General features: G+C 43.5%; 1 protein-coding gene across 4 annotated transcripts in view; it reads left to right on the top strand.

Moving 5' to 3' along the window:
* Positions 1-26,933, top strand: part of FAM110B (family with sequence similarity 110 member B) — a 137,292-nt gene that overhangs the window by 32,371 nt on the left and 77,988 nt on the right. The window contains exon 1 of one of the 4 annotated variants that reach the window (XM_065903279.1): positions 10,643-10,724. The exons of the other annotated variants lie outside the window; for them this stretch is intronic. The gene's annotated coding sequence lies outside the window, so the exon portion shown is untranslated. Of the gene's footprint in view, positions 1-10,642; positions 10,725-26,933 lie in introns of those variants that run through there. 4 annotated transcript variants of the gene reach the window in all.

The following is a 26,933-nucleotide window of genomic DNA, read 5'->3' as shown; positions in this document are numbered from 1 at the left end:
CGGGCTGTTTGAGGCTCAGTCCCTCGTGGAGATGAAGAAAGTAGCATCAGTGGACTGTCAGCTGACAGATGAATTTGTAAGCACTCTCACTTGGTGTGAGACCTGGTATATTTTTTCCAATCACTAACAAAGCATGTGTCATGCAAAAAATTTAAATGACCCTGATCCATAACAAAGAATGTGACTGGTCTCTCCCAAAGTCCAGAGATAACACCGGCTAAATTTGGGTGCACACACTTTAATCGCTTTTCTCTCTGCATAGACTGATGTTGTTAGGGAACGTGGTTCGTCTGTAATAAGTGCCCTAATCCAACAGGGTAAGATTCTGTGGGAAAAGGTGGTTTCATAATTTCTGCTGATCACCAGGCCTTGTTTCTTCCCTGTGCGTGGCCCTTGCTAATGCAGATGGCAGGTTCTGTGAGCTGGGCACCATGGCTGCTCCCTTGCGCCTGTTCATTTTGGTGGCTTCTGCCCTCATTTAGCAGCCAAGCTGCTGTTTACCCCCTCCTCTTGCCTTGATAATGCATTAGTCATACCAGGATTCCGGGGAGAACCTGGACTCAGGTACTGCCAGCCAGGGTGAGCATCCTTGTCCCGGATGCTGGGCGGGAACGGCGAGCCCCTCCCTTGGCTGAAATCCTCCTTTGTGGTACACCCCCGCCAGCCAGCCTGGCTCTGGAGACATCGTTGCATCTCTGCTTGGCGCCTCTGCCTGTCCTTAAGGAGCCAGCCGTCTCCCTCCTGCTGGGACTGCCCTCATCTGGCTTTCTCCCTCCCTCCTAGAGGGCAGGGGCCTCATCTCGCTTCCGAGACACCCAGCTCCTGCCTCCTTCTTCAGCCTCAGTCGCCTTCTCAAATACCCGCTGACTCTGCCCCATCCCCACTTGATGCCCTCCTCAACTGAATATTCGAAAGCAACTGGCCACGATTCCGTAGCCCTTGGTCCACTGTTCTCCCAGGTGTCTGTCTGTCTGTCTCCATGCGTTGTCAGCAGCTGAGGGGGTCCCTGGCCTGTTCAGCTCAGAGACCAAGAGAGCCCGCTGTGGTCTGGCACCTGGTTGGCTGTAGGAAATAAGTGATTGATGAGTGTTGGGTGGACATCGGGCATTGTCCCTACCCGGGCTCTTTATCCTGGGATGTGGGCACTGCCAGTATCCCGTGGGATGCCGTGTACGCTGGTCAGATGCTCCGGGGACCATGGAGCAGTGCCAGCTTTGAGGCAGGGCGTATTTTCCTGACTGTGAGTTCTTCTAGGAAACTTGAGATGGTCCCCAGTTAGAGTTATGAGTTGGCTTGTGGGTGGGCGGGCTCCAGCTCTGGGCAGCCCAGCCCTGGTCCCCTCCCATCTGCTGTTGGAGCTCTTCTCATAGCTGGACAGAGCCAGAACTTCCTGGGGCTGGTGGCTTTGGTGACAGTGGGCTCTGGGTCAGCATCTGGACTCAACGACGTGCGATGTGCATGATGTTGGAAAGCTGTTCACTTTCTGTGCCTCAGTTTCTTCACCTGTCACATCAGGATACAGGCAGCGCCCACATCATAGGCTCCTTGTGAGCATCGAAGGATTAGTTGCTGTGTAGGCTGGTGCACAGGAGATGTTAATCCATGTTAGATCTGTGTATAATCCATGTTAGAGCTTCTGTTGTATTGTCTGCTGCAGAACAGAGGTGATAATACCTATTTCTTGTGGTTACTGTAAGCATTAAATGAGGTGGTGCCCATAAAATGGGGCCTCGTAGGTGCCTCGGTGGTAAAGAATCTGCCTGCCGAGCAGGAGATGCAGATTTGATCCCTGGGTCAGGAAGATCTCCTGGAGAAGGAAATGGCAACCCACTCCAGTATTCTTCCCTGGAGAATCACATGGACGGGAGAGCCTGCTGGGCTACAGTCCATGCAGTTGCAAAGAGTCGGACACGACTGAGAGATCAAACAATTATGCTGGCTGTTTTTTTTTTTTTTTTAATTTACATAACTTAAAAAATTCAACTTGGTTACATGGTTGCACATAAGTTATGATTTGTCCTAAGATTAAGCAAGTAAAAATAATACAGCTACTTAAAATTTGTAGCAGTGCCTTGGGAAAGTTTCTGCAAACCACAGAGAAGTTGAGTTGTTGCTCCAAACGGAGAGAGTGGATTCATCCCCTGCAGAGGTGACCTTTGGTTTCAACTCTCATTGAGTTTCCTTCCTTATTTGCTTTTGGCATTGATCTGACCTGAGTACCACCTAAGAGCAAACTATTTAAGCAGGAATATGTTTCAATATTTAATGATACTCAGTTCTTCAAACCCTTTGCTGCCTAAGAATTTGTACTGAGTGACTTGTCTCTTTAAGATTCTGTAATATTCACTTAGATTTTCCTAGATTTCACTAGATTTCTCTGATTAATACCCAAACATACTTTTCCTTGGGTTTCCCAGGTAGCGCAGTGTTACAGAATCTGCCTGCCAATACAGGAGCTGCAAGAGACTCAGGTTCGATCCCTAGATCTCCTAGAGAAGGAAATGACAACACTCACTCCAGTATTCTTGTCTGGGAAGCCCCATGGCCAGAGGAGGGCCACAGTCTGTGGAGTGGCAAAGAGTCAGACAAGACTAAACACACACTCTTACTTGTTTCTTTTTTTTTTTACCTTGTTTTATTGTTTAGTTAAAGGAGAAAAACAGTCAATGGTAGGTTTTTGGGATTTGAGGATTTTTTGAGATTGTTAAGTTAGTTGATAGACCTCCTATGTATTCATGGCATAAAGGTATAAGTATGTTAAAAAATATTTCTGGTTTGGTCTCTAATCTTAGACTCTGATTAACCTTCTTCAAAGCCTGTTATCTGCAGTAAATGATTCTAATTGGTACATATGCTACTTTGTGAAAAAAAAAGAAAAAAACACAATACTTAGCACTTTTTCTGGTTTTTGTACACAAATGTGTAATTTGGCTTTCCTTCTCTAAAGGAAAATTTGTGTCTTTTATGGACTGAAAATGTTTCAAATTCAAGGTGCACACTTCAGTCATAAAGATGAAGTTCCGTTTTAAGGAGGAGTGCTGTTTATAGTCTTCTAAATTTTTTTTCCTAGAATCTCTTTTCAGTGAGTACTGTCTGGGCTGTGTTTTCTGACTTGTTTTCTGAGTTAATTGGAGTTGGAAAGCAGACGTTTCTTTTTTCTCCTTCTCACTGTTGTTCAGGGCCACCAAGCCTTGTTATCTTTGTTTTTGTTCCCTGTGTCCACCCTGCAGTTTGCACGTCATTTCAGAGAACCTCTTCCTTCTTTGGTCTCTGCCTGAGCAGATAGGCATCACCAGAACGTGACGCAAGCGGTGATGCAGGCTGTAGGGGACCCAGTGAATTCTAGATTGTTCTGACCTAGTAAGTCACCCAGTGTGTATCTCTTAGTCATCAAAAGGTCCTCGTAGGAGGATAATTGTACCTATTGAAAAAGCGTGTCATTCTTCTCTCATGAGTAACTGCTGATGGCGTGTAAATGTGTCCTAGCCTTTTCTCACTTAATTTTTTTTCTTAAATTTATTTTTAATTGGAGGATAATTGAGGCACAATGTTGTTAGTTTCTGCTGTAGAGCAGCATGAATCAGCCTGAAGTTTATGCATGTCCCTCCCCCTGGGGCCTCCCTCCCACCCCTCCACTCCCGCTCCTCCAGGTCATCTCAGCTTTGAGCTGAGCTCCCTGCGCTATAGAGCAACTTCCCACTAGCTGTCTGTTTTACATATGATAACATATATGTTTAAGTGCTACTCTCTGAATTGATCCTACCTTCTCCTTCCCCCGCTGTGTCCACAATTCCATTCTCTGTGTCTGCGTCTATACCCGCCCTGCAAATAGGTTCATCAGTACCATTTTTCCGGATACCATATATATGCCTTAATATATGATATTTGTTTTTCTTTCTCTGACTGACTTCATTTTGTATAACAGGCTTCTGGGTTTATCCACTTCAGTTCAACTGACTCAACTTCATTCTTTTTTATGGCTGAGTAATTTTCTATTGTGTATATGTACCACAGTTCTTTATCCATTCATCTGTCGATGGCCATCTAGGCTGCTTGCATGTCCTGGCTATTGTAAATAATGCTGCAATGAATCTCAGTATTGCTCACCCTGGATCAGGAGCCACCATCACTCCCCGTCAACCCTAGGACATCATTGACGTCTGTGTTCTTGTCTTGGAGCTGTGTTGTACTCTCCGTATGAAATCCTGAAATGTTTAAGATGGAGATAGTGCAAGTTTAATTCCTTATTTTACAGAGGAGAAAATTAAGACCTTTTAACAGTTACTTTCATTTAATACATTTATAAGAATTTGGTAAAGATATCCTTTTTCTATTATTATGAGAATATAGCTACTCTTCATGTAATGAAAACATTTACAGAAAGTACTAATAATTAGTGTATTAAATCATACTGAGAGACTTCCCCAGTGGTTCAGTAATTAAGACTTCACCTTCCAATGCAGGGGATGCAGGATCCATCCCTGATCAGGGAAGCTAAGATCCCACATGCCGCGTGGCCAAAAAACCAAAACATAAAATAGAAACAGGATTGTAAGAAACTCAATAAAGGCCTAAAAAAAATCATATTGAACATGATCAGACTTTGGTACACTCCCCAGTGAAGGACAGCTGTGCTTCACCTGGGGCTCTGGGAGCAGAACTGGTACCCAGGAGTGTCCTAAGTGGCCACGTGGTTGCTTTTCACTTAACACATATGTCCTGGCATCCGTGGTACCATGTGGGAAGGCAGGCCCCCTGCTCTTGAGACGTGCACATATTACTGTCCCCAAAGCAAATTCATCTGTGTTCTGTGGCAATTTATTGACTGTCTCGCAAAAGCAGTTTGTTTTCCCCTGAGCATTTCATTTTACCAGTATCCAAAATAACACTCTTAAAGAGTGACTCATGTGCACACACTTAACAGACCAGACCAGGTGTTCCTGGGCTGTGGGTCCTCGAGGGTCTCTGCCAGATCAAGACCAGCATTTGGTAAGCTCAGTTTTAATGAGGCTATAAATGTCCACTTACAGCTTTTCCTTTCTCCATCATCCTTGTTTCAGCAACTTTGTTGGCATAGGGTTTATTAGTAAAATAAATTTTAGTGACAAAAAAGTGAAAGTCGCTCAGTTGTGTCTGACTCTTTGAGAACCCATGAACTATACAATCCATGGAGGCCAGAGTACTGGAGTAGGAAGCTGTTCCCTTCTCCAGGGGATCTTCCCAATCCAGAGATTGAACCCGGGTCTCCTGCATTGCAGGTAGATCCTTTGCCAGCTAAGCCACCAGGGAAACCCTTTAGTGACAAATGCACATGCTTTTGTTTTGTTTTGTTTTGCTTTTAAAGAAGGGTTTAGAAATAGGGAAATCTTTTTCTAGGGCACAGCGTAATAATGTAACCACATGAAAAAAATGCTAAGTGAAAATGGTCATTTTAGTAAAAAAAAAACAGGACTACCCTTTTAATCTGAAATGTGGCACTGTTTCCCACTCTTCTCCTTTTTTGTCCTTTCCCCCATACTCAGAACGTCCTGTCATGATTAAGGATTTCGGTGTTCCCTCTCACTTCATTGATGGTGACATTTCAGCCACATGTTTGCAAGTGTTCTTTCAGGATACAGTGCCTCCTCCTTCCCCATAGTGACTTGTCATTGTTCTTTTGCTTCTGCCTGTTTGGGGTCTGGGCGGGGCATGGTCCAAGGAAGTCCCAGCAGGTGTGCCGTGAGCGCCAGGAAGGGGAGCTGAGGGCAGTACCCTGGGGGTGAAATTCACTCATCATGGTGGTCACCGGCTGTCACAAACATGTGGCGTCAGGGTTTTCGCGGAGAAAGGACAACACTGGCTGGTATGACCCATCTGGTATATGAGGACATTCCTCAACCAGTGTATACACCACCCCCTCACACCCCCCCCAACCTCAGTTTCAGTTGCAGGACTCCACAGTCCTTTTGTGACTTGACCACATGGTGGACAGCTAGCTTCTGCAGGAAGTCAGGGACCAGCACTAAAGATTAAACTTATTTCCTGGTACCTGGGTCTGTCTCGTGTGGAATAAGCAGAGGTCGGCTTGAGTCTTTGGCAGGATTTGGCCTCAGATAATCTGTGTAAAGTCTCCAAGCCTTTTTTCCCTCACATTTGTCTTGAAGAGAGATTGCTTCCGATTTCTCTGTTTCCATAAGACATCGTGTTTTTTTTAGTTTTAGATAAATATTGAAAGTTTATTACAAATGTGTAAGAAATAGCTTCATGTAAATACAGCTCATTCCTAAGTTAATTTTTGTTGGAGTGTAACTGCTTTTCAGGGTTGTATCCATTTCTGCTGTATGGCAAAGCGAATCGGCTATAAAGACATCATTTCTGATTGGACTCACAATCAGGCAGTGAGTAAGAACAGGTAATGCTATTAGACTGAAAATAATGTTATTCCTACTTTTCAGGTACTGTACTCTTTGCTTGATCCAGGATATTACACTAATTCCGTTTATGATGAAGACATTTGAGAATCATAGATGTTCGTTGATTTTAAAATAGAACATCTGCATTTTTATTAAGCTGTTGAAAAAACAGGGTTTGGGTGCTTTCCCCTGCTTTTCTAGCTCAATGCAACAGTGATGGGAATTGTGGGTGAGATGTTGATGTCACTCAGAGATGATGCCGTGTGACCCTCTTTGGGGTTTGGCTGCCTTTTACACAGATTGTCTTATACAGCATACCTGTTCGCTCCTGGCTTCTTCAGACTTTGGTTTACCTGGACTTTTTATATACAGACTTAGGTTTTGCCCAGTGTAATCTCCCTGTATCATTTCATGTTTTAATTTATTTGTTTATTTTTGGCTGTGCTGGGTCTCCACTGCTATGCACAGGCTTTCTCTGTTTGCAACGAGCCAGGATTTCTCTTTGTTGTGGTGTGTGTGCTTCTCACTGAGCTGGTTTTTCTTGTTGCAGAGCACAGGCTCCAGGGTGTGAGGGCTTCCGTAGCTGCAGCTCCCGGGCTCTAGAGCACAGGCTCAGCAGTTGTGGTGCATGGGCTTAGTTGCCCAGCATCATGTGGTATCTTCCCGGACCAGGGATCGAACCTGTGTCCCCTGCACTGGCAGGCAGATTCTTAAGCACTGGACCATCAGAGAAGCTCTCCCCATATAACTTCTTAAGAGAGCGGGGCTAGTTCAGTGATGTTCACACAGACCCTGGAGAGCAGTCTAAGATGTGGGTGCTCTGGACAAGTTTGGAACAGCTGGACTTTGTGCGCAAGGCCTGTGTGCAGTTCTCTAGGCAGGACCACACCTTTCTCCTGCATTAGATGGAGGTGCTGGGGAAGATCTGCTTTCCTGTGGATGTTGTTTTCCATTATCTCAGAGCTGTAATCTGCATCCAAATCAGTTCTCAACTCTCCCTGGACCCTTGTTGGGAATTTGAAGTAGATAAAAAGCACCTGCTTGTTAACACGCCTGGCTCTTTTCTGATTTCTAGCTGTCCCACTTCACATTGTGGAAATAGCCTGGCTCCCTCGGGGCACTGGGCAGGGACACTGTTTGCACTGAAATGAGTGAGATGATTTTCCAAGGTGGGAGCGGAACACAGTGGGGATTGGTTGATATTTAAAGAACATGAATGAAAGCAGGCGGCCCCTCACCCGGGCGAGATGCCAGGGCTTTTTGACACTGATTCTCTTCTAAGATTTGAAGTCTTGTCGATGGCTGATTGTGTACACTGGGCTTGTTTGTCCACTGGGTGTTCCCCTCCCCATGAGGAGAGGTGACTAGTCAACGTTAGCTCAGGTGGCCTGGTGAGGGATGCCCCATGTCATCATCAGAGCCCTGACATGCACAGGAATTTGCTTTTCAGACCCACATGTGACTTCACGTTGTGGGCTTTACCTTTTCAGAAAGTTGGTCTCAGGGGAGCTCTTATACATTTCATTTTCATTCTAGAATAAACCACTGACAAATTCTAAAACCAATGGCAAGCTATTCAGTCTCTTTCAGCTTTGATTTTCTTACCAAAACAATAATATGATACAATATTGCACATCTGAATGGTTGAATAGTGGTTACATTGTCAGGCTCTGTTCTAGATATTTTATATGTATCACCTCATGTAATCTTCATCACATCTCTGGGCTGAGTTATCTCCGTTTTACAGATGAAGAAACTGAGGCATAAAGAGGTGAAATAGCTTGTCCATGGTTAACGCAGCTAGGAAGTAGTGAAATAGGATTTGAACCCATTCAGACTGGCTCTAGAATTTCATTCTCAAAGACATGTGGCACTGTCTATCCAAAAAGTAACATACTGCCTGATTCCTTTGTATTTTGGTTTGATTATGTGAACATACATGTGCCCTTTCCTGGGAGGCGTGTGGACCAATGAATATGACGACCCTTGGTCTGGTACTGACAAAGGTTTGGGGGGCCTGCTTGAAGTCTTGTCTGTGATACTTGGGGGTTACTTCCTGCAGCAGCGTGGGCGCACACGGAGACTTTGATGCGCTCAGAGACACCATGTGCGCTTACCAGAGTGAATGGCATGTGGTCCTGGGTACCACTCACATGGACTGCCATGGTCATGACATCTCCCAGGGTGTACAGTACATCGCAGCCTGTCCCACTGGCTACCTAGTCCTTTGTAAACTGACTGATAGCCTTGCTTATAGAGACGCAGACATAGACAACAGACTTGTGGATACAGGAGGGGAAAGAGAGGGTAGAATGAATTGAGACAGTAGCACTGATATATGTATACTACCATGTATAAAATGGATAGCTAGTAGGAAGCTGCTGAATAGCAGCTCGGTGCTCTGTAGTGATGTAGATGGATGGGATGGGAGGGCGGTGGGAGAGAGACTCCAGAGTGAGCAGATATGTGTATACCTATGGATGATTCACACTCTTATACAGCAGAGACTAACATAACATTGTCATGCAATTATACTCTAAAAAAAAATCTTTCATGACCATGCAGTGAATGAATATACTGTACCTATGATAAGAGTTCATGCTTTATAAGCTCACCTGAGTACATCAAATCTCCCTTTCAGTTAAAAATGTATGAACGAAAAAATCAATATTTTATGTAGCCCACTTCCACATGCTAAAACTCCTATATGAAAGCAACAGCTACTAGGAGAATAAAACTGCCAGAACTGCACCAGAAGGATCAAAGTGGGTCCCTGTGCTCATTTCTAAAGTAGATGGAGTTGGCCAGGCTGTGGATATTATACTTACAAAATAATCGGCTTAGTAATTTTGGAAATTATAGACCTCACGCAGTAGAGTCACAAAATAAAAGCCAGTTTAAAATATTTTGGCCGTTGGGTAGCTGCAGGCCAACAAAACTCACTCACGCTTTGGAATTGGGGATTCATGGATACTCTTTAGGAAAGTGCTGGTTCTGGTTAAAATCTGGCAGCACTTGGAAATTCTCATAAAATAGGGACAAAAGACCGTGTGGATGAATTGAAACAAAGCCTGCAAACTGCTTTATCAATTAAATATGTTCAGCATTAAATAGAATGGATAGCGTGTACATTTGGACTGCAAGGAGATCAAACCAGTCAATCCTAAAGGAAATCAACCCTGAATATTCATTGGAAGGACTGATACTCAAGCTGAAGCTCCAGAACTTTGGCCACCTGATGAGAAGAGCCTACTCTTTAGAAAAGACCCTGATGCTGGGAAAGACAAAAGGCAGGAGGAGAAGGGGGTGACAGAAGATGAAATTATTGGATGGCTTCACCGACTCAGTGGACATGAGTTTGAGCAGAGTCTGGGAGATAGTGAAGGACAGGGAAGCCTGGCGTGCTGCAATCCACAGGGTCACAAAGAATCAGACATGACTTAGCAATTTACTGATCAACAAGTTTGTATGTGATTTAGTTTTAGGAAATAATGAGTTAACGGCTAAAATAAAAAGCTTTTTTTTTTTAAGGCAGCTTTAATTCATTGAAAGTCTGAGTTTAATAGTCTGTTGAAGAGTTGCTTTAAAAATTAGTGAAGTGGCATTAATCGCCATCTGACAGTAAGTCAGTGAGTACAGGTCTGTGTGCAGTGGGCTGGCTGTTGCCATGTTTATTCCAGGAGGAAGCCTGTCACTGCGTCTACCACATGTGTGGTTCAGGGCACTAGAACTGCATTCTCTCTCACATTAAAAACATGTGTTCTTTTCCCATATGTTGGTGGTAATTTTTTTTATTGACAGTTAGTTGATTTGGGGCTTCCCAGATAGCGCTAGGAGTAAAGAACCCACTTGCCAATGCAAGAGACGTCAGAGACTCTGGTTCCATCCCTGGGTCAGGAAGATCCCCTGGAGGAGGGCACGGAAACCCACTCCAGTACTCTTGCCTGGAGAATTCCATGGACAGAGGAGCCTGGTGGGCCACAGTCCATGGGGTTGCAAAGAGTCAGACACGACCGAGGTGACTTAGCACACGCACACATATAGTTGATTTAGATGTTGTGTCAGTTTCTGCTATGTACAGTGATTCAGTTATACGTATGTGTACACTCCTGTTCATGTTCTTTCCACTGTGGTTTATCACAGGGTGTTGAACCGAGTTCCCTGTGCTCCACAGGAGGACCTTGTTGTTTGTCCATGGAATTGTGTTCTCTCTGCCACTCTGAGCGACCCTGGGTGTCTCACATCCTCTTGGCTGCAGTGTGTCCCCATCGCTGACGACGTGATCATACTCTCCCTGGCTGTTGCATCGCTCTTCATTTAGAAAGTTGACAGGTAGAGCTGGGAGGTAGTAAGTTCCAGGCGGGCGGGGAGTTCTGTGTGTTTGTGATAGCTCTGTGCCCAGGGTTTGGAGTAGTGCCCGACCCCCAGTGGGTGTTCCAGTGAATGGACTGACCTGCTTGCTCCCCTGCCCGGGTGCCCTCTATGCTCAGAAGACCTGGGTCTCTCATGTTTCCATGATGGGCTGTATTTCATGTGAGGTCTTGTCATGCAATTCCAGCTGCATCTATTGATTACAGTTCACTGGCAACCTGTGCAAACTATTGCAGTAGTGGAACACACAAACCAAGGGTTCTTTTCATCTTATTTAAAAGGAATTATATTAAGATTGTCATACCAGGGACTTCCCTGGTGGTCTAGCAGTCAAGACTCCATGCTCCCACATTGACATGTACACTAGCATGTGTGAAATAGCTAGCTAGTGGAAAGCTGCTCTATAGCACAGGAGTTCAGCCTGGTGCTCTGTGATGACCTAAAGGGATGAGATGGGGGGTGGGAGGAAGGCTCAAAAGGGAGGGGACATATGTGTACATATAGATGATTCACATATTTGTATAGCAGAAACTAGCATAACATTATAAAGCAATTATACTCCAATAAAAAAAAAAAAAAAACAGACTCTGTGCTTCCAATGCAGGGGGCATGAATTCTGTCCTTCACTAGGCATGATGACCAAATTTAGCATTATCAGATGAACTATAGCTGGATTTTCATATTTTCTGCAATGAAATTGTCAGAACCAGTCCCTACTGTATATAAATACACAACAGCTGGTAAAGCATCCACTTGTAATGCCTGAGACCTGGGTTCGATCCCTGGGTTGGGAAGATACCCTAGAGAAGGGAAGGGCTACCCACTCCAGTATGCTGGCCTGGAGAATTCCATGGACAGAAGAGCCTGGCAGGCTACAGTTCATGGGGTCACAAAGAATCGGACATGACTGAGCGACTTTTCACTTCACTTCGCAGACTTTAAAATATTAGTAATTCAATCTTCTGGATTCTCAGAAGTGATTTGCTCTTCTGTGGCAGTTCTGGAGTGCCCACTTCATAGATGAGAAAACTGAAGCAGTTTGTAGGAGGCCAGGCATTAACTGTCAGATATAACCTACAGCCTCATCATCCCATGTATTGTGTTCTTCCTGTTATACTGTATATATCAGAAAACTCTCACTAAATGCAAGCTACCCTTTAAGAAATCAGAAAACCAGAATGTCTTAGTACCACTTCTACATATATAATTTCTTCCCTTTTGCTTCATCTTTAGGAACCGCATAGATTAAGGATTTGAAGAAGGAAATCTTTGTGTACATTTTGCCATTTCTTAGTCTTCAGCCTGTATTACCTGCTCACTTTCACTTAAAAAAAAAAAAAAAGCTAATTTCTTTATTTATTTGATTGCATTGGGTCTTAGTTGCCCCATGGCTTGTGGGATCTTAGAAACCAGGGATTGAACTCATGTTCCCTGCTTTGGAAGATGGATTCTTAACCACTGGACCACCAGGGAAGTCCCCACATTCACTTTTGTAGAAGAGTGATTGATGCCAAGTCACAGGCATTAGTTGTGAGTTTTAAACTCTCAGTCCCCATGCCTATGCTCAGCTGTGCCATTCTACCTGAGGATGGCTGTGGGTCACTGTTTCCTGGGTTGATCATGGTTCAGTTGAACACATGTTGCCAGGTGACTTTATATGTGACAGGGAGAATCATATGTTGGGTCTTAGGTCTCACAGCTTGAACCAAGGAGCCTATTCAGATTTCTAGAGCTATTGACGACAGCATCATATCAACATATTTTCAAAGCAAAAGAAAGTTGGAAATTACGAAGAGAAAATACTGGTGATGCAGGGAGCAGTTTCAGACAATCCTGAAATAGTGTTTCATGCATGAACTTGATTAGGTGGCAAATGGAGACTCGGTAGATGTCCCCTCCTATGAAACTGTGCAAGAAGAGTGAGCTGCTTTACATTTGGGAGAGCAGATACATAAACATTCTGTAGAATTCCAAGTGGTAACATCGCTCTTATGTCACTCTGTAGAGAAGAGGTCAGTGTTGATGACCTGAGTGCTGGCATCATGGTTTCTGTATTCTGTGTTTGGGTAGGTTGCTTATAGTGAGGTGTGAGAACCAGGGAGTGTATTCATAGGCTATAACCCTATGTGGCTGGATCTGGAGGCTGCTGTTTTCCCCTCTCCCCATCACCTAGCCTTGCGCCTGGAGGCTGCAGAACCTGGGATGTGGTTAACCAGAGAGAGACCTCATGGGATTGTAGTTGTTATCCTCTTTCGCTTTCTCTCTCTTCTTTCAAAACTAACATTAATCAAGCAAGATGCTTAGTAAGGATTTGAAGAGGTTGTTTCCAATCAAACAGTAATGGAGGAAGTCTGTCTCTGTAAGGTTTATACTTGTTTTGCTGAATGACTGCTCTCTTGTAAAACTTGAGAGACTATTAATGTGTGTAATGAATATTGAGATTTTAGTTTCTTTAAAAATAGGTTCTTCACGTAGGAGGTTAATGTGCTAGGCAACTGATTTGAGAATTTTGAACAAAAATCGTTTTAATGTCAAAGGAAGACTTAAACTTCAGTTTCTTTCTTTAACCTCTCTTTCAACTTCTCCTGAACAGTTATTAGCATAAAAGCTTAATGGATTCACATTCCTTGGATTACATCTGCACTGTTGAAATTCAGTGTTGATTCTAAACACTTGCCTAATAATCATTCAAGCCAGCCTGAGGCTCTCCAGTGCTTGAACCTAGTTCATTATCACAGAGTCAATCAGCAGTGAATTGTTTAATAAACAATATTTTGCAGTAGTTTTTCTCTAACTTAGTCTCCTTCAGAAGCACCTGCAAGTTCTTTTCAGGAAAATTTTCTGTTCACAGTTTGAGGATAAAAATAGAAGCCTTGAGCGTTCCTTTAGTGCAGGTTTGGTGGGGAAGACTTTGGTGGTGCTGAATATATATATATTTTTTATTTTAAAGGGGATGTTGACATTGATTGACATGAGATTCAGTATTAATTTCACTCTTCTCGCCTTCTGAGTCCTGATGCCCTGACTCTCATGACAGTTTCCCCTTTAGGACCCATCCTGTCTGTGGTCATCCTCCTCCTTCCTCCCCTTCCTGCTTCCCCAGCTCTGCTTCGGTTTGTCTTCTCTGTCTCTGCTCTTGATTTGATATATAAATCAGGGACATGCTTGGTTCATTCCTTCTCCCCTGCCCTCAGGACCTCGTGACCACTTTTCGGTCCTCCCAGGTCGGTCTCTCATCTTCTCCCTGCCCCCTCTGTCCATCCACGTCCTGTGACCTAAGTGTGCCCTCCCCCACAGTTCAGGCTCGGTCACTGGGTCACCTGCACCCAGAACATCACACCCACACTTGTGCTTCCCCATTGATGATCTCAACCTTTACACCACTTGCTAGACCCATATCATCAACATTCCACTCCAGGCTCAAGTTCACGATGTCATGAATGGCTCCCGATCTTCCTGTTAAGCCAGCATCCTCTTCTGACTGTTCTAGTACAACTGAGCCTCCATTACCAAGGAAGCATCTTTGGAGAACCTCAGAGTATCCTCTCATTAAGTAATTTTGTTCTTTCTGTGTTACCTGTTCCAGCGTTAGTCGCTCAGTTGTGTCCCACTCTCTGTGACCCAAAGAGTCTGTAGCCCACCAGGCTCCTCTGTCTGTGGGATTCTCCAGGCAAGAATACTGGAGTGAGCAGCCATGCCCTTCTCCAGGGGTCTTCCTGATGCAGGGATCAAACCCAGGTCTCTCATTGCAGGCGGGTTCTTTACCATCTGAGCCATGCCCCGGGTACTACCTGTTGCAAGATAACAGATATTGCTGAAGCCTCCTCTGACCAGTCTCTCTGCTGCCTATCTGCTCCCTTTTCAGTCTTCCTTGAGTGTTGCCTGTGGGTGGATCCCAGTGAAATTAGTATCTCTTCTCACCTTCATTCTTGAAAGCCTTGTCCTAACTCCCCTGGACCGTGGGGGGTAAAAGTTATGGATGCAGGAGGCTGGCCACTCAGCTGCTGCCACATTGAGTTCAGATTTACATCCCAGCCATTCCTGCTGTCCTCCCTGGAACCCCTCCCAGCTGTACTGGTCTACTTGTGACCTGGAGGCTTTTTGCAAACCCTGCTCTTTTCCTTTGCTTGAAATCCCCTGCCCCCTTTCCTCACTCAGCCAAGGAATGATGATACGTGCCATCTATTAAGCACTATGTGCCTTGTAAAATGCTGATCATCACAGCCCACCGTCTTCACGTAATCCTCACAACCACCCTATCATGTTGGCCCCATTCTGTTATTCTTTCTAGATTGTTCTCCTGGCTCCTGCTTCAAAAGATTCTGATAAGAATTATATGAGATCTTCCTGAGGAGCGCTTAGTGCAGTGCTGGGGCTGAGGTGCCCTTCATACAAGCTATCACTGTCCATTTCATTGGCCCCCTCAGCAGATGGGATACCGAGATTCGATGTCCATGGCGAGGCTGTGGGTCTGTGTGACCAAGCCTGCAGGTTCCCCAAAGCTGTGCCAAGCCTGGCTCTGAGCTCCTTCAATAGATCTCACCAGCACTGGCTGCTCGCCTTTAGGCTTTTGTTTTTACTCAAGAATAAATTTGTTTGTTCAGTTGCTAAGGCATGTCCAATTCTTTGCGACCCCATGGACTGCAGCACGCCAGACTTCTCTGTCCTTCACCATCTCCTGGAGTTTGCACAGACTTGTGTCCATTGAGTCACTGATGTTATCCAACCATCTCATCTTCTGCTGCCCCCTTCTTCTCCTGAATCAGGGCCTTTTCTGATGAGTCAGCTCTTTGCATCAGGTGGCCAAAGTATTGGAGCTTCAGCTTTAGCATCAGTCCTTCCAGTGAATATTCAGAGTTGATTTCCTTTAGGATTGACCGGTTTGACCTTCTTGTTGTCCAAGGGACTCTCAAGAATCTTCTCTAGCACCACAGTTGGAAAGCATCAATTCGTTGGCGCTCAGCCTTCTTTATGGTCCAGCTCTCACATCCATCCATGGCTACTGGAGAAACTAGCTCATTAGCCACTGAGTTGAAGAAGCCAAAATTCAATATTCATAATCCAAGAGGCCGTGTCCCACCCCCAGTACAACTTTATGCAGCAGAGTTCTGGGGGACCATGTGGTGGGTGGGCCGATTGCCTTTTGGGATGGAGCCCATCAGCAGAAATCCTCTGTTCCAGGTATTCCCCTCCTGGTCCTCTTGTCTTCATGTATCATTGCTTTTTAAAGTCTTGCACATTTATTAACCAGCTCTCCACAACCAATGTATAAATGTGTCAATGGCTGGGGTCACGATTTGTCAGTTTCGCTGCATCCCACCCCTGCATTATTTATGTGCCTATGATTTCTAAGTACCGTGTTTTGCATCCTTGACTTTGTCTAATGCACAGCAGATGTTAAACATCTGACGGCTGAGCCTAAGAAAGTTCTTTCAGGAATAATTTTAAGTGGTGGAATTTGAAAACAGCTTGTGCGAAAAGTCACAGCTCATCCTTTTAAAAATAAACGCTAAATAAGACAAGCATTATCGCAGGGAAATTTCTCACTTAAGAAAAACCATGGTAGAATGATGGGGATTAAGATTTTCATTTCCTCCCAGCAGGACTGGTAGAATAGATACTGTGTGTGTGTGTTCATAAACTGTAATGTTCAGTATTTTCTACTGTAATCACTCTATCCCTCCCAGAATACAGTTATCGTCATTTTACATTGCTGGGTCAGGGGTGAAATGTCTGGTTTGATTTAGGTCCCAAACTCTCATATGCTCTGTTTCTGGGGAGTCTTCATGGTTTTAATGTAACTTTCTATTTGGGGAATTTTAGAGGTTAGTGAACAAAATAATGTTCCCTTTCCATGCAGGTAAAGTTTATTGTACTCAGACTATCATATTAGAGATATTGTGACAGATTAAGAACTATAAGCCACCTTTCATATTAAACAATGGATAGATGCAGCCATGAAATTAAAAGACACTTGCTCCTTGGAAGGAAAGCTTTGACAAACCTAGACAGCGTATTAAAGAGCAGAGACATCTCTCTGCTGACAAAGTTCCATGTAGTCAAAGCTATGGTTTTTCCAGTAGTCATGTATGGATGTGAGAGCTGGACCATAAAGAAGGCTGAGCGCTGAAGAATCGGTGTTTTCAAATTGTGGTGCTGGAGAAGACTCTTGAGAGTCACTTGGACTACAAGGTGATCAAATCAGTCAATCCTAAAGGAAATCAACCCTGAATATTCATTAGAAGGACTGATGCTGAAGCTGAAGCTCCAATTCTTTGGCCATCTGATGCAAAGAGCTGACTCATTGGAAAAGACCCTGATGCTGGGAAAGATTGAAGGTAGGGGGAGAAGGGGACAACAGAGGATGAGATGGTTGGATGGCATCACGGGCTCAATGGACATGAATCTGAGCAAATTCCAGGAGATAGTGAAGGACAAGGAGCCTGGCGTGCTGCAGTCCATGGGGTCTCAAAGAGTCGGACACGACTTAACGACTGAACAATAACAACAGATGTCTATTATGAAAAGCTAGTTTTCCTTCATTAAAAATATGTAGTTGATCACAGTCCTTAGGCACACAACAAATGTCGGAACAGCCCTTAATTCAGTCAGTTGTTTCTGTTTAACTCATGAGCGTCTTGGATGGATGGACAGATGGAAATATACACTGTCTTAATTGACAGCTCAGCATCATTGTGGGCTTTCCTGAAGGCTCAGTGGTAAAGAATTCACCTGCCAATACAGGAGATGCAAGAGGTACAGCTTAAATCCCTGAGTCAGGGAGGATATCCTGGAGGAGGAAATGGCAACTCGATCCAGTATTCTTGCCTGAGAAATCTCATGGACAGAGGAGCCTGGTGGGCTGCAGTCCATGGGATCACAAAGAGTCAGACTTGACTGAGCAAGCATGCTTGCACAGCACCGTTGCACCAAGATTACATAATTCATAGGTAACACTGCATCTTAAGCAGTCCCCATACTACTAATATCCTACTGATTGAAATTGCTTGTTTCAATTCTTTATAGACATGTTTCTCTTAACAGACTCTGGATAACTAGAAATCAGGGACTGACTTACTATCTTATTTTTTTTTTTTTTTTTTTTGTGGTGCCTAGCAGGAGCCTGGGAGAAGGCAATGGCACCCCACTCCAGTACTCTTGCCTGGAAAATCCCATCGATGGAGGAGCCTGGTAGGCTGCGGTCCATGGGGTTACTAAGAGTCGGACACGACTGAGAGACTTCGCTTTCACTTTTTGCTTTCACACATTGGAGGAGGAAATGGCAACCCACTCCAGTGTTCTTGCCTGAAGAATCCCAGGGATGGGGGAGCCTGGTGGGCTGCTGTCTATGGGATCATACAGAGTCGGACACGACTGAAGTGACTTAGCAGCAACAGCAGCAGCAGGGAGCCTGGCATGGGGTAGAAATGATACAAATATCTATAAATTAATTAGGATTGCTTATAGAAGCAAAATTAAATGCAGAATATTTGTATTTTAGTGACTAATGGTTACTGTTAAGAACCAAAGCAGTGGGCAAACATCCTCTAATACTTACTTTTTCTTGTATAATATGTAGATGGCATATATTTCTTAGCCTTTCTTGGAACTAGTCAATAAGCACTTACAAAGGATACTGTGTAAAGTAGATAATCAGTTATTCTTTTGATGAATAAAAGATGAACACCTTTCCTATATATCATGGAAACCTGAATAAATTATAATGTTCATTATGCCATTGGTGATGTTCATGTTTGTAAAATATCATGGAAGGGCTGGTTCCTCTTCTGACATTTCTGAGAAGTCCTACTCATACATGATGATCTTTAGAGTAGCCGTGTGTGTGTGTGTGTGTGTGTGTGTGTGTGTGTGTGTGTGTGTTAGTCACTCCGTCGTGTCCCACTCTTTGCGACCCCAAGGACTGGAGCCTGCCAGGCTCCTCTGTCCATGGGATTCTCCAGGGAAGAGTATTGGAATAGGTTGCCATTTCCTTCTCTAGGGGATCTTCCCCACCCAGGGTTTAAACCTGGGTCTCCTGCATTGCAGGCAGATTCTTTACCATCTGAGCTACCGGGGAAGCGCCCAGAGTAGGCATGATCATTAAAGATTTGTATATTCTGCTTGGTCCCAAATGTCTTGGTTTTGTAGGAAAGATAAGTGATTTCCTGGAAGAGCTCTTATGCTTTTCTTCCTCTTTCACTTGTTGGCTATACATTTCTGCCCATGAGGACAGTTTTCAGCACTGGGAGGTGCTTTCACGATATTATTTTCTATGAACAAATAGAAGCTGGGCTTAGAAGAAAGAGCATTGGTTTTCTTTTGCTGCAGGACATTTCCACAGTTGTTTCTCAGCTTAGGGTCCAGTGATCACAAGTCCTTCGTGGCTGGACTGAATCTGCTCAGGGTCTCACACTCAAGGTGTTGGCCAACTGTGTTCTAGATCAAGGCTCTGGGGAGGACTCAGTTTCTAAGCTCATTCAGGTTGTAGGCAAGACAGGCTGAAGGCTGCCATTTGTTCCTGAAAGTTCCTAGAAACCACTCATAGTTCCTCATCCTGGGCCCTCTCACAGCATCAGAGAAGCATCCATGTCAGAGCACCCTCAGTTTACAGTCTCTACAGTCTCTTAATTTTCTCCCCTATGACCAGCCATAGAAAGCTCTCTGCTAAAAAAAAAAAAAAGAAAGCTCTCTGCTTTTAAAGGGTGCAGAAAGTAAAGAATCTACTCAGTCAGTCCCCCTTGCCGAGGTTGTGTGTGCATGCCTGCTCAGTCACTTCAGTCATGTCTGACTCTTTGTGATCCCTTGGACTGTAGCTCACTTCTGTCCTTGGGATTCTCCAGGCAAGAATACTGGAGTGGATTGCCATGCCCTTCTCCAGGGGATCTTCCTGAACCAGAGATTGAACCCAAGTCTCCTGCATCAGCTACATTAGCAGGTGGGTTCTTTACCCACAGAGCAACCTGGGAAGTCGTTGCTTAGGTTAATGTGCCTTATAACATTGCTTATCCCAGGAGTAAAATCCATTGTGTTTACTATCCTATGACTGGGCAGAGTTGTGCCCCACGGTGCCGGGAATTCTGGGGCCACAGAAAGCTCAGTTAAGATGCTTGGGAAATGCCAAATTTACCTCCATAATACTTTCCTTTTTAAAAAATATTTATTTATTTGGCTTCACGGGGTCTTAGTTCTAGCATGCAGAATCTTTAGTTGCATCATGTGGGATCTAATTCCCTGATCAAGGATTCAACTCCCTGCTTTGGGAGTGTGGAGTCTTAACCACTGGACCGAAGTCCCCGTAATACTTTCTTTGCCTTTATCATGCTTTCACTTTGAGACACTGGAGACTGTGTTTCATGGACTTTCTTCTTTCTTAACCTTACTGTGTTTCTAAGAGTCAGAGAAGCAGTCTGTTCATGTAAAGATACGTTTCTACAGTCAGTAGCACTTAGGGTTTTATATTTGTGATTTTCATTCATTTGATCTTCATTCTTTTAGCCAGTCATCCTGAGGCCAGTGGTGGCCAGATGAAGATGGAGTCAAGTGGTCAGAATCTTGCAGTTAACATAGAAACCGGATTGATCCAGGCTACATCCTAACCTAGGTGAGGAACTTGACAAGTGAGGCCCCAGGGAGGACCATGAACGTGAGGATCGAGGTTATAGGGAGCCACCCTGTGTTCATAACCAGAGGAGAGGCTTGCCAGAATCATGATTTTGGGCAGATTTACTTGGAAACCATATATATGGTTAAAGGAGAGAAGGCAGAAGAGAAACCAGCCAGGGAAGCAGGAGTGAATGCTCATTTATCACTGGCAAGGGAGATTTAAAAATTTATTGTATTCCTTGAATTGCATTAGTAGTAGTAGCGCTAGTAAAGTAAACAAGAGTAGGGACAGTTAAACAAGATGAAAGAGACAATCTACCTGCCCGACCTGTGATCAGCTGAGTGCTATTCGGTTACTTTTAGTGGAGGCTGTAGTTATGTAAGAGCTTCTCAGTGGTGCTAGTGGTAAAGAACCCGCCTGCCAGTGCAGGAGACATAAGAGATGCAGGTTCAATCCCTGGGTTGGGAAGATCCCTTGGAGTGTGAAATGACAACCTACTCCAGTACTCTTGCCTGGAGAATCCCATGGACAGAGGAGCCTGGCAGGCTAGAGTCCATGGGGTCCCAAAGTTGGACATGACTGAAGTGACTTAGCACACACATCCGTATGTAAAAGATTTTTAGTCTGGACATCAGGAAAGGTCTTCAGTCAGATACAGATTTCACAGTTATGTTCACTGCCTCCAAACACCATACTTCTCTCTTGTTTCGGTCACTGACTTAGTCACATACTTGTGGTTTTCTTGGAGTCAGTGTTCAAAGGACCTTGGTTTTTACTTCCTAGTTTCTCCACTGTTTGACCAAAGATTATTTTTAAGATTAAAAAGCAAACAAACAGAAGTCATCTCTGAGCCTGGGAACCGGACATGAAACATATCTGTTTTCACACAAGCTTAAAAACGGTGGGTTTTGCATATATTTAGTGTGGCATTCTCACCACATAGTTGGCTGATAAAACTATAAATAAAATACAACTATATAGCTTTGCAACTGTGGAAAAGATGACGTTTAGCTTGATCTTTTGTGACTAAAAGTTCTGATGTAAGGCAACTAACTAAGGAAAAAGGTCGCAGAAATCTGTGTGTAGGAGTAAAATTGGAGATGTTGAGGTGCGGATGTTTCTCAGGCAGTTCTAGGTAGTAAATCATTTATTCATTCAGTAAATATTTGTTGATAAGCTGCTCTGAGCCAGGTGGTAATCTTCTGCAGGCTGGGGATATAGTAGTAAAGAAAAAGAGACCAAACGTTCTGCCCTAGTGAGGCTTACGTTTCAGCGAGATGAAGCTGAAATACAGAATATAAATATATCAAATATTTGTTATTTCAACTGGTAAAAAGTACTACAGAGGGAAATAAAGTAGGGAGGTGAGTAGATGTGTGTGTTTTGGGAGTGGGCGCTAGCATTTTAGAGGGCATGGTTGGCAGAGTTCTGAGACGACCCCTGTGTTGAGTGGGTGGGGCTAATGGCATGCAGTGAGAGGGGTGAATAACACAGCTGTGACTACTAGGTTATCTCGTGTAAGACTCCGTCTTGGCAGTAGAGATTCTCCCCTTGGCCTTGGAGAAGGGAGCTGTGAGCTGCGTCTTGGAGAAAAGGATGGCCCTACCAGCCGGCAGGAAAGCTGGGGCCTCAGTGCTCCAGCCTGCAGGGACTGAATTCTGCCAACAACCACGGGACCCTGAAGGAGGCCCCTGGGCTCTGCAGAGGAAGGCTGTCCAGACCACACTTTGAGGGCAGCCTTGGGAGACCCAGCAAAGCCACATCTCGATAGAGACTGTGCAATAGTAAGTGGGTGGGATGCTTGTTACACAGCAACAGAAACTGATGCAGACGGGGACCAGGGAGGGCCTCGCCAGGAGGGGAGAGATACATGGAGACCTTGAGGTGCTGTATGGTTTGGCAATCCTGAGATCAGGGGAGGCGATGGACTGGAGATGGACATGTGTGAGCCAGAATCACACATGGGACTTCCACATGAGCCCTAGGACAGTGACCGCAGAGAGGCAGGACAAGGGCTTCCAACGCGGGCCTTGGTGTTCCAGGAAAATATTTTCAATTATTGTACCTCAGGGAGTTTATGCTTTATTATAAAATTTTGTTCAATATTTGACCTGACTTAAAATATTTTTCTCTCCCTCTCTGGAACTTCAGCTCAGTTTAAAAATGTTTCTGTTTGGTTTCAATATACAGTATTAGATGTGAGTCCTGAGGAGTCGGGGAGTGAAACTGGATGTAAAAGTCATCTTACTACCTCCTGGGGCTTCACTGGTGGCTCAGTGGTAAAGAATCTGTCTGCAGTGGAGGAGATGCAGGAGATGTGGGTTCAATCCCTGGGTTGGGAAGATCCCCTGGAAAAGGAATTGGCAACCCTCTCCAGTATTCTTACCTAGAGAATTCCATGGAAGAGGAGCCTGTGTGGGCAATAGTCCATGGGGTCGCAAAGAGTTGGACATGACTGAGTAACACACAAACAGGCACAATATTAAATGAGTAAACTTTAACTGTCATTTAAAATCATGAAGAATAGAGTCATCATTATTTTCTCTGTGTATACACAGCACACTGCTAATACATATAAATGACAGATTGAAATGTTCAGAAGAATTTGAAATGTAATTTCATTAGGATATCAAGTCAATAATAAACCTTTTTCAAAACTTTGTAGCAAGACTAGATTTTTAATACAATATGGGGTTTTTGGAGGTAAATTCTACTCACATATCCCTTTTCCACTTTGGAAAAAATATTATTCTATTCTGTCACCATAAATTAGTATTTAATTCAGTTCAGTCGCTCAGTCGTGTCCAGCTCTTTTTGACCCCATGGAAAGCAGCATGCCAGGCTTCCTGTCCGTCACCAACTCCCAGAGCTTACTCAGACTCATGTGCATCAAGTCGGTGCTGCTACCCAACCATCTCATCCTCTGTTTCCCCCTTTTCTTCCTGCCTTCAATCTTTCCCAGCATCAGGGTCTTTTCCAAGGAGTCAGGTCTTTGCATCAGGTGGCCAAAGTATTGGAGTTTCAGCTTCAGCATCAATCCTTCCAATGAATATTCAGGGATGATTTCCTTTAGGATTGATTGGTAGGATCTCCTTGCAGTCCAAGGGACTCTCAAGAGTCTTCTCCAACACCACAGTTCAAAAGCATCAATTCTTTGACACTCAGCTTTCTTCATAGTCCAACTCTCACATCCATACATGACTACTGGAAAAACAATAGCTTTGATTAGATGGACCTTTGTTGGCAAAGTAATGTCTCTGCTTTTTAATATGCTGTCTAGGTTGGTCATAACTTTTCTTCCAAGGAGCAAGCATCTTTTAATTTCATGGCTGCAGTCACCATCTGCAGTGATTTTGGAGCCCCCAAAAATAAAATCTCTCACTGTTTCCATTGTTTCCCTATCTATTTGCTATGTAGTGATAGGACCGGATGCCATGATCTTAGCTTTCTGAACGTTGAGTTTTAAGCCAACTTTTTCACTCTCCTCTTTCACTTTCAACAAGAGGCTCTTTAGTTTTTTCTTCTCTTCTGCCATAAAGGTGGTGTCATCTGCATATGTGAGGTTATTGATATTTCTCCTGGCAGTCTTAATTCCAGCTTATGCTTCCTCCAGCCTGGCATTTCGCATGATATACTCTGCATAGAAGTTAAATAAGCAGGGTAACAATATACAGCCTTGATGTAGAATTTTGAGCATTTCTTTACTAGCGTGTGAGATGAGTACAACTGTGTGGTAGTTGAACATTCTTTGGCATTGCCTTTCTTTGGGATTGGAATGAAAACTGACCTTTTCCAGTCCTGTGACCACTGCTGAGTTTTCCAAATTTGCTGACATATTGAATGCAGCACTTTCACAGCATCATCTTTTAGGATTTAAAATAGCTCAACTGGAATTCCAGTTAAATTAGTCTTATGTGTTTTTAAATTCGCATAGTTGGAATCATCCAGTGAATACCCTTCATACTAGTTCCTTTCATCCCATATCATGTCTTTGAGATTCATCATGTCTTTGAAGTTCATCCTTTTTATATCAGTAGCTGGGTAATATTTATTTCATTATGTACTGCAATTTGTTTATATGTTCTTCTGTTACTGAGCATTTGGGATTGTTTCCAGTTGGACATTTCGAATAAAGTTACGTGAACATTGTTGAATGAGCCTTTTTATGGATATTCATTTTCTTCTACCTTGGATAATACCCCTGAGTGGAATTGCTGGATAATCGGGATCAGTGTTTGGTTAATTCAGACTTTCTTGTTACCAGTGTGTGACAGTCTATTTGTTCCATATTCTTGCCAACATTTGCTATTGCATTATATTTTTAGGAAGTGGCTATAGAATAGTGTATTATTATGGGTTTAATTTGTATTTCCCTCATGACTGATGTCTTTGACCATCTTTACATATACTCCCAGGTCTTTTGTGTATCTTCTTGGCAAAGTATTTGTTCAAGTGTTTGCCTTTTTTAAGCATTTTGATTGTCCTTTGTTATTTATTAGTTCTTTATTTTTTTTCTGGCTAAAAGTTCTTTTATATTTATGTAAAGGATATATTTTCTCTCATTTTGTCTTTTCATTTTCTTCACAGTGTCTTGATGAGATGAGCAGAAGAAAATACTTTCTAAAGACCATGTTATAAGTTTTTTCTTTTACAATCAATGTTTTTTTGTTACTCTAGGAAATTTTTGCCTACCCCAAAGTTGCAAAAACCTTATGTTCTTTTCTAGAGGGATTATATTTTTAAACTTTTAGGTCTCTGAGCTATCTTGGTCAATATTTTTGATGTGAGTTAGGGATCGCATATTACTACTTTTTCTAAATGGGTATCTGACTGTCCCATCATCATTTGTTGAAAGGGCTTTTCATCCTTCATTGAATTGTCTGGGTTCCTTTTTGAAAAGTCATTTGTAAGTTTGTGTATCTATTTCTGAGCTCTCTCTCTCTTCTGCCTTGTTGATCTATCTTGTTCGTTCTCATTAAATGACAGTGTTGGAATTTCAGCATCTTTAGTAGCTTCCCATCCTTTTCTGAGGGGATGAACCTTTCTTATCAATGGGAATTCAGGGCAGCCACGCTGTGGGGTCCTCACTGTGGCATACATTTCCACCAAATGCAGAATATCACTGATGGATGACTGACAGGAATTTTGCAGGTGGACTGTGTTTTGCAGTTGGATGACTTCAGATTGTTCAGATATGAGAAATTTGGTGTCATACATTCCATTTCACTGCAATTTAGGTCACAGAGTCATGCTGAAAAGAAACACATATGAAGGCTTGAGTGAGCACAGACTACAGAGCAGCCCCGAAACTAGTAAATCAGGAAGAACAGTAGATTGACTGAAATTGCAATTAATTTCACACAACTGAGCCTCACTGTTGTTTAAAATAGCAATGCTTTAGAACTGCTTTCTCTTGGTTCCCCACAGAGGCTTGTTTTGTTTGTTTGTTTGTTTGATCCTCCCAAAAGGCACACAGCATCATCATCTTTGGGGAAGACAGAAATTAAGTTATTTTTCAAAAAGAAAATAATAGAAAAAAATTCTGTATATGTTCCATTGCTGAAAATGAGGACATTTTAAGAAAAGTTGTAATAACAAATCAAAAAGACGTTCCTTCTCTCTCCTTCCTCACCTGGCCTGTTGCAGGGCAGGGTTTGGGGCAGAAGGTGTTTTCTTCATCTCTAGGGGACCCTGGCTCTCAACCGGAGCACCTCCATAGGCTCGAGTATTGATTCTCATCAGTTGGACCATCCATCCCACTGATGGAAGAGCAAGGCCTATAAGGTTTCCTGTGTATCTCACCCAGGCAAGCCAAGATCGACTCTTTCATGTGGATGAGCTGTGCCCGTTGTAGACAAAATAAAATGAACTAAGAACCACCCAGGTCTCCTCTACCCCCCACTCTCGGGATAAGGGAACACCAGGTACCATCTTCTTAAATAAAGCCAGGTACTAACTTGCATCACATATTCAAATTATTCTTGTTCTTAAACATCACTGAAAGCAAATTTGAAGATTATGCTTGCCCCTTTGGGGGAAGATGATTAAAACTTCCAAAGCTTCTTTAATCTATACAAGGTGCAAAGTACCAGCAAGACGTCAGGTGGGCAGTTCCTGTTGCTGCCCTGTAGACCCCTGTAGTGCTTTCGCACTAATCTCTCAGGAACTTTATGCTATTTATTCCTATGGCAGAACATTTCTGCAATATTTATTTAAAAGCCTTCTATATAATTTAGTACAAGAAAGCCAAATGTGTAGGCTTGACTCAGACTTTGTGTTAAAAAGCATTCACCATGTGCGCTTCCACGTAAGAAGAATTTAAACTCTCCTCTTCATTAGGAGACCTGCCTGCAGTAGAATTAAAATAGCTTCACCCTGAATGGGAACACTGACTTGGCAAAGATCAGAAGCAGTCATTCAAGAGGAATGTAATCAGAATACTTGAAATTTAAATTAGCTTGTAATCTGACTTTGAAAATAAAGTAAAAGAGAAGCCCAAGAAAGTTTCCTTTAAGGGGAATTAGTGTCCTTCAAATCACTTCCAGTTTTAAAACTAATAACATACA

The sequence above is a fragment of the Muntiacus reevesi genome, chromosome 12 (genome assembly GCF_963930625.1).
Source record: "Muntiacus reevesi chromosome 12, mMunRee1.1, whole genome shotgun sequence".
NCBI lineage: Eukaryota > Metazoa > Chordata > Mammalia > Artiodactyla > Cervidae > Muntiacus > Muntiacus reevesi.
The sequence above is the reverse complement of the archived record's forward strand: the minus strand, read 5'-3'. Positions and strand labels throughout refer to the sequence as shown.